The following is a 12,165-nucleotide window of genomic DNA, read 5'->3' on the forward strand; positions in this document are numbered from 1 at the left end:
CTCATAGCCGACAGTGATTCTGGAGACGGGTGAACCGATTCCTTCAAAGGATGGTTTTGCTCCTAGAGCGGCTTCCAGAGACCTGGAGACTCCGGATATATTGCGGGACATGTTGCGGAAAGCATCTGTCTCGGGGGAGCAGCGTACCTTGATGGGTACAGTGATTGAGAAGGTTTTGTCTGCGAAAAGCGGATTAAGTGAAGCCTTTATGAGCCTACTGAAGGGCTTCGAGGTTTGTGACATAATGTTTTCAGCTATGTTTCATTAGTGAAGATGCGCCTGTGTATAGGTAGTAGCCCCTGAGACTCGGGTTGTCTTCCCCGAGGAAGCAAACGGAGGATCGAAAAGGATCGCTTGAGGACTAACCTGATAAACTTGAACACAGGCTGCTTCCCCCTTGGCCACTTTCCGGACTATGGAAATTGTCGAGCTGCAGCAGAAGATTGATGTGGCAGGGGATGATCTTGCATTAATCAATATGCGTCTTGACGAGTCGCAAGGTATGTATTCGATGCAATCCCATACATTTTTGTGGTATAAGCATGACGCTAAAATCTGTATGCTGGAGTATGTGTGGCTGCAGATGGTGCTGCCGCCGTTGAAGTTCTTCGAGCGGAGCTAGCCCAGGCCAAGGAGCAGGCCCGGCGTAACAATGCTGCTGCCGAAAAGGCATCGGCCGAGCTGAAAGCGGAACAAGCTGCACGGCGCCAGGACGAGGAGAAGATATCCATGGTGGCACTTGAACTGGAAAATGCCACTGGCCGCTGTGAATTTCTGGAGAAGGAGAATAAAGCCTTAACGACTGAACAGGACAAGGCCTTACAAGAGGCGAGGGAAGCGTGATCGGAATCCAGCTGTCCCTATGGGCCGAACTTCATAGGATATCCGGCGCTGCCATGAAGGATGTCATAATCCGGTTGTGGCCAACCGAGCCTATTCCGAATAACTATTTCGGTTTGGTGTAGAGGCTTGTTGACGCGGTGCCGCGTATCGACGTTGTGAAGTGGTCAACGTGCATTGAGGGTGCACGGATGGCTTTTGCCCGAGTCAAGACGTTCTGGGGGAAGATGAAGGCCATCGATGTTGCGACGAAGAGTCCACCCAAAGGTAGGGACCGTCCGGAACCGGAGCATTATTTTGAAGACGTCCTAGAGGCTGCCCGCTTGATAGAGGGTCAGTGCTCGAAAGACATAATGTTCGAGTGAGATGTATGGGAATTGTAAAAGACAATTTTATAATTAATCTATTTTTATGTTTTGCTCGAAAGCTTGAATTCCTCTTGTGCGGCCGTTTTAATATAATCTGAAAGTTTTCCAGTCGTCGGCTTCAGCCCCCTCGTAGGAAGTACGGGGGTGTTTAGAAAAGCATTTAATCACTCTTTATCCAACGTCTTGGTCCATGAAGGAGGTGATAATGCGGTGAACCAGGCAATCGGACTATAGGGCGTTAACACTTTCACTTAGCCATAGAAGTTTTATGGTGGGACTACGGCATAGCCCCTGGTATGTATGCGGCGTATGGTGCCTTACATATTTGATCTGAAAAAGATCCTTCGTGTGACACGGAGAATCACTAAAGATTCCAAGAAGTCATCAAGTGGTTGACCAACTCACGCTGCATCATGACAGTCAGTTTTCGGCTTTCTCTACTGAGGTGCTCGTTCGGTTTAGACCAGGGCACAATCGCAGTAGTTCTCCCTTTACTACCCTAGCCGATAGAGCGGAACGTAGGGTAGCAAGCACAGGAGCCGGGCAACACAACTATTGACCCAAGACAATGATTCGAAGCTGATGCATATAAGGCCAAACTTGCGACACCGAAGTATGCTATAGAGTTGTTCGGACTTTTACTGGCAACTCATTTGTTCCCACACCAAGCCCCTGGCAGGTTATGCCAAGGTATTTCTGTGAAATAACCGTAGGAGCCATATTTTGTTGGGGAAATAATCCGGATGATTGGTTCGGGTATTGTTTACTGGGAACTAAGCGATATGCCAATGATTACTTATGATATATATATATATATATATATATATATATATATATATATATATAAGCCATCCTCCCGGCTATTTGACATGCTCGGGGTTGGAGGCGGAGGAACAGGCATAGTACAGGCTCAAGAAATAGAGAGTGCGGTCTACAAAAAGTTATTTTGGACCTCCTGTCGCACGTCTGCGCCGCCAGTCCTCGGTGGGGGGAATCCTTGATGGAAATAGCCCCTTAGGTGAGTGTACGGATCCGGACTCCGATAGAGCCAGTTTTCAGATGTTTATCCTGTTCGTCACCTATTTTTAAAGGATAGTGAAGGAGAAAATAAAGAGAAAATAAATAATAATAATAAAGTTACTGGAGTGCTTGCAGGCTTGTCCGTATTATGCTTCCGCCAATGCCCATGGTATCTTGAGTGCGTAATGATGTATGCGCGGTACAAACTTTGTAGGTGTACGGAGTGGGCGGCGGAAGCCGGGTTGCTATTTCCGTTCTAGGAGTTGTTGATCCTCAGGTGGATATTGCTTCTGACCCCTGGTGTTTCGTTGGTGAACCTTTCCGTCATCCCTGTCGCTTGGCAGCCTCCTTCCCCTGTGTTCGGCGTTGAGCTTGCCGGCCTGTTTAAAGACCCAGCAGTTTCTGTTGGTATGATTAGCTGGTTTATCGGGGTGGCCATGAATCTGGTAGGGTCAGTCCAATATCCTGTCCAGGTTGGATGGTTCGTCTCGATTCGCCTTGAATGGCTTCTTCCGCTGACCGGGCTTGGGGCTGCTGAATTCGGCGTTGACCGCTGTGTCGCCTGATCTTTCGTTGTCATTGCGACTGTTGTTTTTGCTTCCTCGTGGCTTGCCGTTGCCGTCTCGGATTTTGGAGGTGCCCTGGTTGCTGGCGCTATTGCTTCTACGAGCGAGCCAGCTATCTTCTCTCGTGCAAAAGCGGGTCATCAGAGCAGTGAGGGCTATCATGGATTTAGGTCCTTCTTGGCCAAGGTGGCGTGCAAGCCATTCGTCCCAGACGCTGTGTCTGAAAGCCGCAAGGGCTTCCGCATCCGGACAGTCGACGATTTGGTTCTTTTTAACTAAGAACCGAGTCTAGAGTTCCCTGGCTAATTCTCCGGGCTGTTGGACAATGTGACTTAGGTCATCGGCATTCGATGGCCGGACATATGTTCCTTGGAAGTTATCGAGGAAGGCCTCTTCCAAGTCCTCCCAGCTGCCTATGGAATTTTTGGGCAGGCTGTTTAACCAATACCGAGCTGGCCCTTTTAGTTTTAGTGGGAGGTATTTAATGGCATTGAGGTCATCCCCACGGGCCATATGGATGTGGAGGATGAAATCTTCTATCCATACCGCGGGATCGGTTGTCCCGTCGTATGATTCAATATTGACGGGTTTGAATCCTTCGGGGAATTCATGATCCATTACTTCATCAGTGAAGCAAAGCGGGTGTGCGGCACCTCTATGTTGGGCCACACTGCGACGTAACTCTGAAGGAGTCCCTTTGCGGTTTTCGGCTCGGGCGTGGCGAGGTTTGATACGTCCGAATAGGTAGCCATCGTCGCGTGTCGGAGCGTGCTTTCGTGATCCGGAGATCGGTCTTGCGTATCCTGCTCTATTGTCCGAGTCCCTCTGCAGGTTGTCTGGGTAATCGTGACCTGCATTGTTCTTTCCTTTACGGCGAGGTGGGGCGGTCTGGTGTTCGGCTTGAGTTGCCTCTTTATCCGGACGGAGTTGTCGGCGACCTGCCGCATTGTGTGACGATGGTATGGGCTCCAACGCCCCGTCATCGGACTGGTATAGCAATCTGTGCTTTGGGTAGCTTTTGGCTAGGCCACTAAGGTCGTATTCTTCGGCGACCAGGACCTTGGTCCATCTATCGTTGAGTAGGTCTTGGTCAGTTTGAAGCTGCTGCTGCTTCTTTTTCAGGCTCCTTGCCATAGCTATCAGTCTGCGCTTGAAGCGCTCCTGCTCGAGGTGCTCTTCGGGTACGATGAAGTCTTCCTCGCCGAGGCTTACCTCATCTTCGGAGGGCGGAAGGTAGTTGTCGTCCTCTGAACCGTCGCTGGGCCTGTTCATCGGGGCTGGCTTGCCCGTTTCCCTGTTCCTCCTATTCAGATATTGCTCCCACAGGGTCTTAATTGCTTTCGGCACCGTCTGGAGCACTATTTTCTCCAGTGCCATCGTTGCTGCGGCGTGACTGGGGGCGGCGTTTGGGGCGCCAGAACTTAGACTGTGTCTCAGGAGTTTTAACTGGATCTCCCTTGTCATTGCTGCGAGGCTTTTGAAGTGTATCGATCATGTACACGTCATATGAAGGGGTGGCCGTCCCATGCCTGATGACTGGCGGGTCTTGGCCTTGCTCCTTATCGGCATCGTCTTCTATACCATCAATGTATTCGGAGCCAGAAGCGGGCATGTCGGTTAAGTCCTCGACAGTGGCTGTGAAGTGGGTGGCGGGTGGGAAGCGAAACTCCCCATCATCGGCCTCTAGGTCGAAACGAACATAGTTCGGCTGTGAGTCCTTCTCTAAGGACAAATTCTTTAAGTTCAGCACATCGCCCAAAGGTGAGTGGTGAAAAACCCTCTGCGGCCCTGAATTCGAAGATCGATAACCGATCTAACTCAGTGTCCGCAGGCGTACATGGTCCGGAACTTATAGCCGGAGACGAGTCCGAAGTTCCGTTGACGCAAATATTGCAGGGTGTCGAGTTCGTGTGCGGCTCCAACACCGCGGACTCCATGGTTTCGGATGGCACGATCTGCTCTGACTCTAGGGCCATTGCAGCGACAGGAACCCTCTCCTGGATGTGATCCGATGACAGATTTAAGTCATGTTTATCGGAGCGAGGGGGAGCGATCGCCGCGGTCTCAAATCCATTGAAGATGAAGTCTCCACGGATATCCGCGACGTAGCTCAAGCTTCCAAATCTGACCTGATGGCCAGGGGCGTAGCTATCGACCTGCTCTAGATGGCCAAGCGAGTTGGCCCGCAGTACGAAGCCGCCAAACACGAAAATCTGTCCAGGGAGGAAAGTTTCTCCCTGGGCAGCGTCACTATAGACGATCGAAGGGGCCATCAAACCTTTCGTCGACGGCACAGTGGAACTCTCAATGAAAGCACCAATGTCGGTGTCAAAACCGGCGGATCTCGGGTAGGGGGTCCTGAACTGTGCGTCTAGAATCGATGGTAACAGGAGACGGGGGGCACGATGTTTACCCAGGTTCAGGCCCTCTCTATGGAGGTAATACCCTACTTCCTGCTTGATCGATCTTGATGAATATGAGTATTACAAGAGTTGATCTACCACGAGATCATAATGGCTAAACCCTAGAAGCCTAGCCTGTATGACTATGGTAATGAATATCCTATCCGGACTACGCCCCCCGGTTTATATAGGCACCGGAGGGATCTAGGGTTACATAGAGTCGGTTACATAAGGGATCTTCATAGTTGGCCGCCAAGCTTGCCTTCCACGCCAAGGAGAGTCCAATCCGGACACAGGTACAGTCTTCGGCCTTCATGTCTTCACAACCCATCAGTACGGCCCATGGGTAACAGGCCGGATGCCCGAGGACCCCTTAGTCCAGGACTCCCTCACCATGTTAACTACAGTAAATATGTAGCCCATGGTTAATGTGGGATAGATTTAAAAAATAGGTTATTGCGGCCACTAGCAAACTGCGGAAAAAGAACTGCACTGACTACAAGAAACAAATAAACAAGACAATAAGGAAATAAATAGGCAAGCAACTTACGCTAGGCTATCACGACTATTACACATATTACATCCACTGGGCATCAAAGTTCGCCACCACTGCAAATATAGGGAACAAAGCAGCATATAAACGCCGCAGCAAAACAAGTCCAGAACTGAAACCACTTCAGAAGAGCTCAAGAAACAATATCCTGGGTACCCATAATGCTGGCAAGACGCTTAGCAAGCTTATTAACTTTCTCTTGTTTGGCGCTTAAATCCTCCAGCATTTGTTGTTCCACCAGAAAGTATGCTTCTGAATTCTGCAGGGACTTCCTCAGTCCTTCGGCTTCCTATCGCATAACATCTGATCGATGTCTTTCAACTTGAAGTTGAGACTCAAGAAGCCGAACTGATTCAGGCAGCGAGTTCGAAGAGCTGGTGCCAGCAGTAGTAGCCAGTAACTTGAACACTACATCAAGACAGGACTTTGGGGTTGTCTCGGTGTCTTCAATATAGTTTTTATCAGCTTTCTTGGAGACCAACATGGATGTCTCACTATCTTGATCCTTATCTGCATTACTTCTTGTACCATTGCATAACGAGGTACTCTTCTCCAATATTTTATCCGCATTCTAAAAGAGAAACAAACAAACACATCACAGGTTTACAATATAGTATATGAAACTCATTTTGGTAAACCAGTTCAGTAGTAAGGTGGATAGGATAACAGCATGAAACAAACATATATCTATGTAGTATGGTCACTGTATGGTCTATATCATTCTAGTTTATGTTGCCAAATTAAGATAGATACAGTTCGAATCATATCTATTTAAGACAAAGCAGCTTAGACAGAATATAAGTGTGGGAAACTACACAGCAATAACAACACTTGTAAGGTGCATGGCATGAAAATATAACTGTTTATTCAATTGAAACCGAAATCAACATAGAGCAAGTTACAACAGCAAACACGTTAAAGAAACAGGTTTAAAACATACATGTTGCTCCATTGGAGTTTCAATTGCATCCTTCAAATTTGAAATTAGTTGGTATGAGTAAATACAGTGATGCAAGAGCAAAGTAGTATGAACCATAGCTACGGAACCTGACCTGAGAACAATTCTTCTTCTGCTTTAAGCGTTGACTTGGGGTCCGGAGTGGTGGTCCTCGTGCTTTGGGCACTGCAGTTGCCTTACTAACTGCTCGTGTTTGGGTGCTCTGTGATGGAGACGGTGTTGTGTCAATGGGAACTGGGTTACTATCTGCTGGGGTTGGGGTTAGAAGGGGTGTAGCTGGTTCTCTGTCCAACTGGGTAGGGGTACAATCTGCGTGAGTCTGGGTTATGTGTGGTGGGGCTGGTTCTTGGGCAAGTACAACCGTGGTTCTATCTCCATCGACAGGTAGCATGATCTTTTCTGAAGACCGTGTTTTTACTCCCACAAATACTGCCATCACCCCCTCCAATTGAAATGGCTGATAAACAAGAAAAGTAATTGAATGTACGGACATTGTAAGATAGACAGGTGCAATGGATAGTAGGGAAGAAAACAGGGCATGAAATAATTCACATTTATGTTGTCTAACCAAACAGAATAGCAAGACATAATTTCACATATATGATGGCTAATTAAACAGGATAGCATGACACAATTTCACATGTATGATGGCTAACTAAACAGGATAGAATGACATACTTCAAAATATGATGAGTATGTAAACAGGATGACATGATATAACTATACGATGTGTCTATGAAAGTGGTTGGCATGCCATAAATCACAAACATGCCGTCGATGGAAACATGATGGCATGATATAATTCACGGATAGAATGACATAATTCAAAATATGATGACTATGTGAACAGGATGAGATGATATAACTATATTATGTCTTTAGAAAATGGGTTGGCATGCCATAATTCAGATACATGCTGTCTATGTAAACATCATGGCATGATATAATTCAAATATATGATTTATATACTAAGGAAGTGAGCAGAGGGCAATCGCATATATGATGTGTCAACTAAGAAGATGCCATTCACTATCGTGTATATGATGTAAAAACTAAGCATTGCAATACAACATATGCATGATATGAGTAATATAACCCTGCCAAGTTTGAGCATACACCTCAGGGGGATAATAGGACTGGTCATCTGCCTCTGAATCCTCCTCTGAAGAGCTGTCTGTAACCAGCAAGATATCTGCTCCACCAGGTAGCATTGTCTACTCTGAAGACCTTGTTTTCACTCCAGATTTCTCCATCACCAATTCAAATGGCTGATGCACAGGAAGAGCAGTTGAATATACAAACATTGTCAACAAAAGCAATGAGAAATACAAAAAAAGGACGGCATGATATAATTCACATATATGACGCTTGGCTAAACAGCATGGCATTGCATAATTCACATATATAATGCCTTGCAACAAGATAGCATTGCATAATTCACATATATAATGTCTTGCAACAAGATGGCATTGCATAATTCACATATATGGTAATTAGACACTAAATAGGTGGCATTCACACAAAGCATGTCTAAACTAAGCAAATGACATAGCAATGCAAGATACCATACGCACGATATGAGCAACATAACCCTGCCAAGTTAGAGCATGCACCTCGGGGGGGGGGGGAATAGGACTGGTCATCTGTCTCTGAATCCTCCTCTGAGGAGCTATCTGTAACCAGCAAGACATGCGCTTCGTCAGATAGCATTGTTTGCTCTGAAGACCTTGTTTCCACTCCAGATTTTTCCATGACCGTGCCGAATGGCTGATGCACAGGAAGAGTAATTGAATGTACTAAAATTGTTGACAAATTTAACACGTAATTAAAAAATGATGTCATGATATAATTCACATATAAGATGACTGGCTAACCAGGGTGGCATTGCAAAATTCACATATATGATGCCTCGCTAAACAAGATGGCATTGCATGATTCACATATACGATAAAGAAACTAAACAGATGGAATTGACACAAAGCATGTCTAAACTAAGCAGATGACTTCTTTGATGTATACAGTAAGCAATGCAAGGCACCATATGCATGATATTACCAACATCAGCATGCCAAGTTAGAGCAAAGACCTCATGGGGTAAATAGGAGTGGTCTTCTGCTTCTGAATCCCCCTCAGAACAGTTATCTTCCTCTTGATTATGATCTGAAATGGGTGGAGGGGGGCTGCCTTTGCGCCCACCATGGAGCGACGTCTGCATGAAATTTTATTGCCACGCAAGGCTCGTCTCTTTTGCTCTACATGTTCAGTTCCATTGTGTACAATAACTGACATGCATAGGAATAAAACATAGTGAGATTATGTAAGGAGTGCATGCAGAAATCCAGAGTGATGGTAGAAAACTGTGGATAGACCCAAAACAAATGATAGCAGGCAGATAATAGCTTTAGTTAAAAAATACAGATAATGGCTCCTTTAATGTTTGTTTCCACCCAACATGAAACTCATAGTAGACACCCGAGATTAACCAGATAGTAGACAGATAGTACTGATTGCTGCCCCAATATGTACCCCACAACCATTTAAAAACTCAAGTTTCAGCATAAGTTTGGACCCGAGTTTAACTGTCGAAACTGAATTTAACTGTCGAAACTGAACTTAACCGTCGAAACTGAATTTTGCTGTCGAAACTGAACGCACTAGAGGTGAGGCTACACGTCAGTCGACTGACTTTTTCATCTCTGGTCAGTCAATTTTGCAGCCGTTGGATACGAAATCAAGGGCATGTAGTTCATCTTCAACCTCCACCACCCGGAGCCGCCAGCCACCACCGGCCAAACAGCCGCCCCCGCCGCCCGCCGCCGGCGGCGCGCCGCCCCGCCCGCCCCGAAAACACTCCCAACCGCCGGTCGCCGCTGCCCCGCCATCCCTGTAGGCCCCCCTGTGCCGAGCTTTTTCTCCGGAGATCCCCACGCCACCGCCCCACCACCACCGGCGACCACCGCCCCCACCCTGAACCCTAAGATAGATAGTGGGGTAACTCTCTGGCGAGCCCCCCTCCCCGTTGCGGTTGGTTCTTCCTTAACAGCGGCGAGCCCCCCCCCCCCCCCACCCCCTGAAAATCAACTGACCAAAAAGTCGATTCAGTCGACTGAAGTGTAGCTAAATCGGAGCAGCATCGCAAGCAAGAGCAAGAGTAGCAGCGCGAGCAAGAGCAGACCAGGCAGGAGACCGAGAGCAAGAGCAGAGCAGCAGCGCGAGCGAGAGCTAAAGCAGCAGCAGCTCCTACTGATGTGGATGTCACCGCCGAGGGAGCGACGCCATGGAGGAAGTGGCCGGCGACGCCGCCGTGGATGGAGCCGCGCCGTGTCGGCTCGGGACCGAGCGCCGGCAGCACCGTGAGATCGAATCAAGAAGAAAATGCGGCGATTAGTGTACAACCTCTTTGGTGGCGCCGATTAGGCCGCAGCTTCATCTGAGGAAACGGTGATGATGATGCTCTTCCGGTGGTGCAGGTGAAGACGGCGGTGTGGGAATGGAGGTGGCGCGAAAGATGAGGGGAACGTCGGGGCAGCTCCTTGGAGGTGGAGGACGGGGTGGCTGAACCGGCGGGACGACCAGATCGACGATGGATCCTCATCCGGTACGGTGGATGAGGGACGATGAGGTGTTGATGTGGACGACGTCGTCCGGGAAGAGGCTCCGGCTGGGTGGCGGACGGAGGAGGGTGTGGGGCTTCGCGGGTTTTCCCGGCCTCAGTGTACGAATGGGTGGGCGGCTGGGATGGGAGTGGGGAACCATGGCTTAGGGACGCGCTTATCCAAAATGTGGGGTAAGTTACGAAAGTACCCCCACCGATTTGAGGCGGTTCTTTCGGTTCAGGGGTATCACGGGCATTTCACGTGTCGGGATTTCACAGGAGGTGGGAGTTTTCGCGTGCGTTGTAATTTTGGAATAGCAATGCGCAGGTTGAGATGGAGGGAGTTGTCGGAGCACAACGAGACAAAGATTTATCTTAAATATTTCGGGGTAACAAGGCGCGGGTTGAAGAGGCGGGAGTTTCGCAGCACGATAGACAGAGACGCTAGCTTGAAATTTCGGCATAACAAGGCGCGGCTTGAAATTTCGGGAGAACAAGCTTAACGTGTACCCAAAAGAAAAAAAGACAATTTAGACTAGTATGATATACTACGTACAATGTGTTTAACACACACAACACACACACACAGACACCATTTAGACTAGTAAGGTGCACGTGCATTGCACGCATGAGATTTGGCAACCAAATTATGAATAAATACCACATTATAGCATGTAAGCTTTGAGTCATATATGCATGATGTAGATGTTCGTTTAATTCTTATAGTTCATTTCATTCAAAATCATCTAGTTTTTATAAGAAAGCTAATCTATTTTAAGATTCATGGAATTGTGCGTTGTAAGGCATAAAGTAAAAACAAATCATGTAGAAAAACATTTGGGCAATTCTGATATGGAAGATTCAAGAACAAAGAAGAAGTGCTTGTGTTTTGAGGTTTGTGCATTATGCTTAAGTTCAACCATAGAGTCTTCTAGATCGTACATGTGGCAAAATCTGGTGGAATCTAGATGATATCCAACGACCAGTAGTGCTCAAATTTGCCAGCTCTGCACCATCGGATTGGCCTCATCCAACGACCATCTTTCAAAGTTAAAGTTATCTGCACACTATATAAAAAATATAAAATATAATATATATATATATATAGGGGTATAGATATAGATATGTGATGAGAAAGCCAGCCATCCTCTCCAATTAGAATAGTGTGTCCATGCACGGATGCAATGTGGCCAAACGATGTCTGCCATCGGTATCTCAAATTCAAACCAGTCTGACCTTGTTCAATGTGTATACATTACAACATGCTCGTTTCCAAACCACACCGCGCATATCTCTGTTACATTCATGCATGCATGGGTTTCAAACATCATGATCTCTTATTCAAATATTTGAATTCAACTTTACGTTGATTATGAACTCACCTAGTCTTTTACACCCACACATTGGTCTTCTCTTTATAATTGTACCACTAACTTTCTCTCGTGCATGCATGCACACACACTACCAGTCGGCATTATCCAACGCACACATGCAATCTTTTTCTTCAGGTCGGTCTCCCATGACACACACACATCCCCCTCTCCATCATATCGCGCATTCTTTATCTCTCACGTGCATGCGCAACAATCGATGTTCCTCTATGTGTGTGTGTATATAGCTAGGTCTTTCATAGTTGTCGGAGTAAATGACCATGGGTAGCCTAACCAACTCCCCCTGGATCTTCAAAAATTATCGGGCCGATCGAGCCTTCAAGCACCCAAAGCACAGGGTCGCCTTCCCCTGGCCGACTATCTCACAGGCCGACTACTGGAAGGCGGCCCGGCCCTAAAACCCTCCCGAAGAGCGCCACAAGAAGGCCGACTCCAAGAAGCCGGCCACAAGAGGACCGACTCCCAGAAGCTG

This window comes from Aegilops tauschii, chromosome 3, assembly GCF_002575655.3.
Source record: "Aegilops tauschii subsp. strangulata cultivar AL8/78 chromosome 3, Aet v6.0, whole genome shotgun sequence".
Lineage (NCBI taxonomy): Eukaryota > Viridiplantae > Streptophyta > Magnoliopsida > Poales > Poaceae > Aegilops > Aegilops tauschii.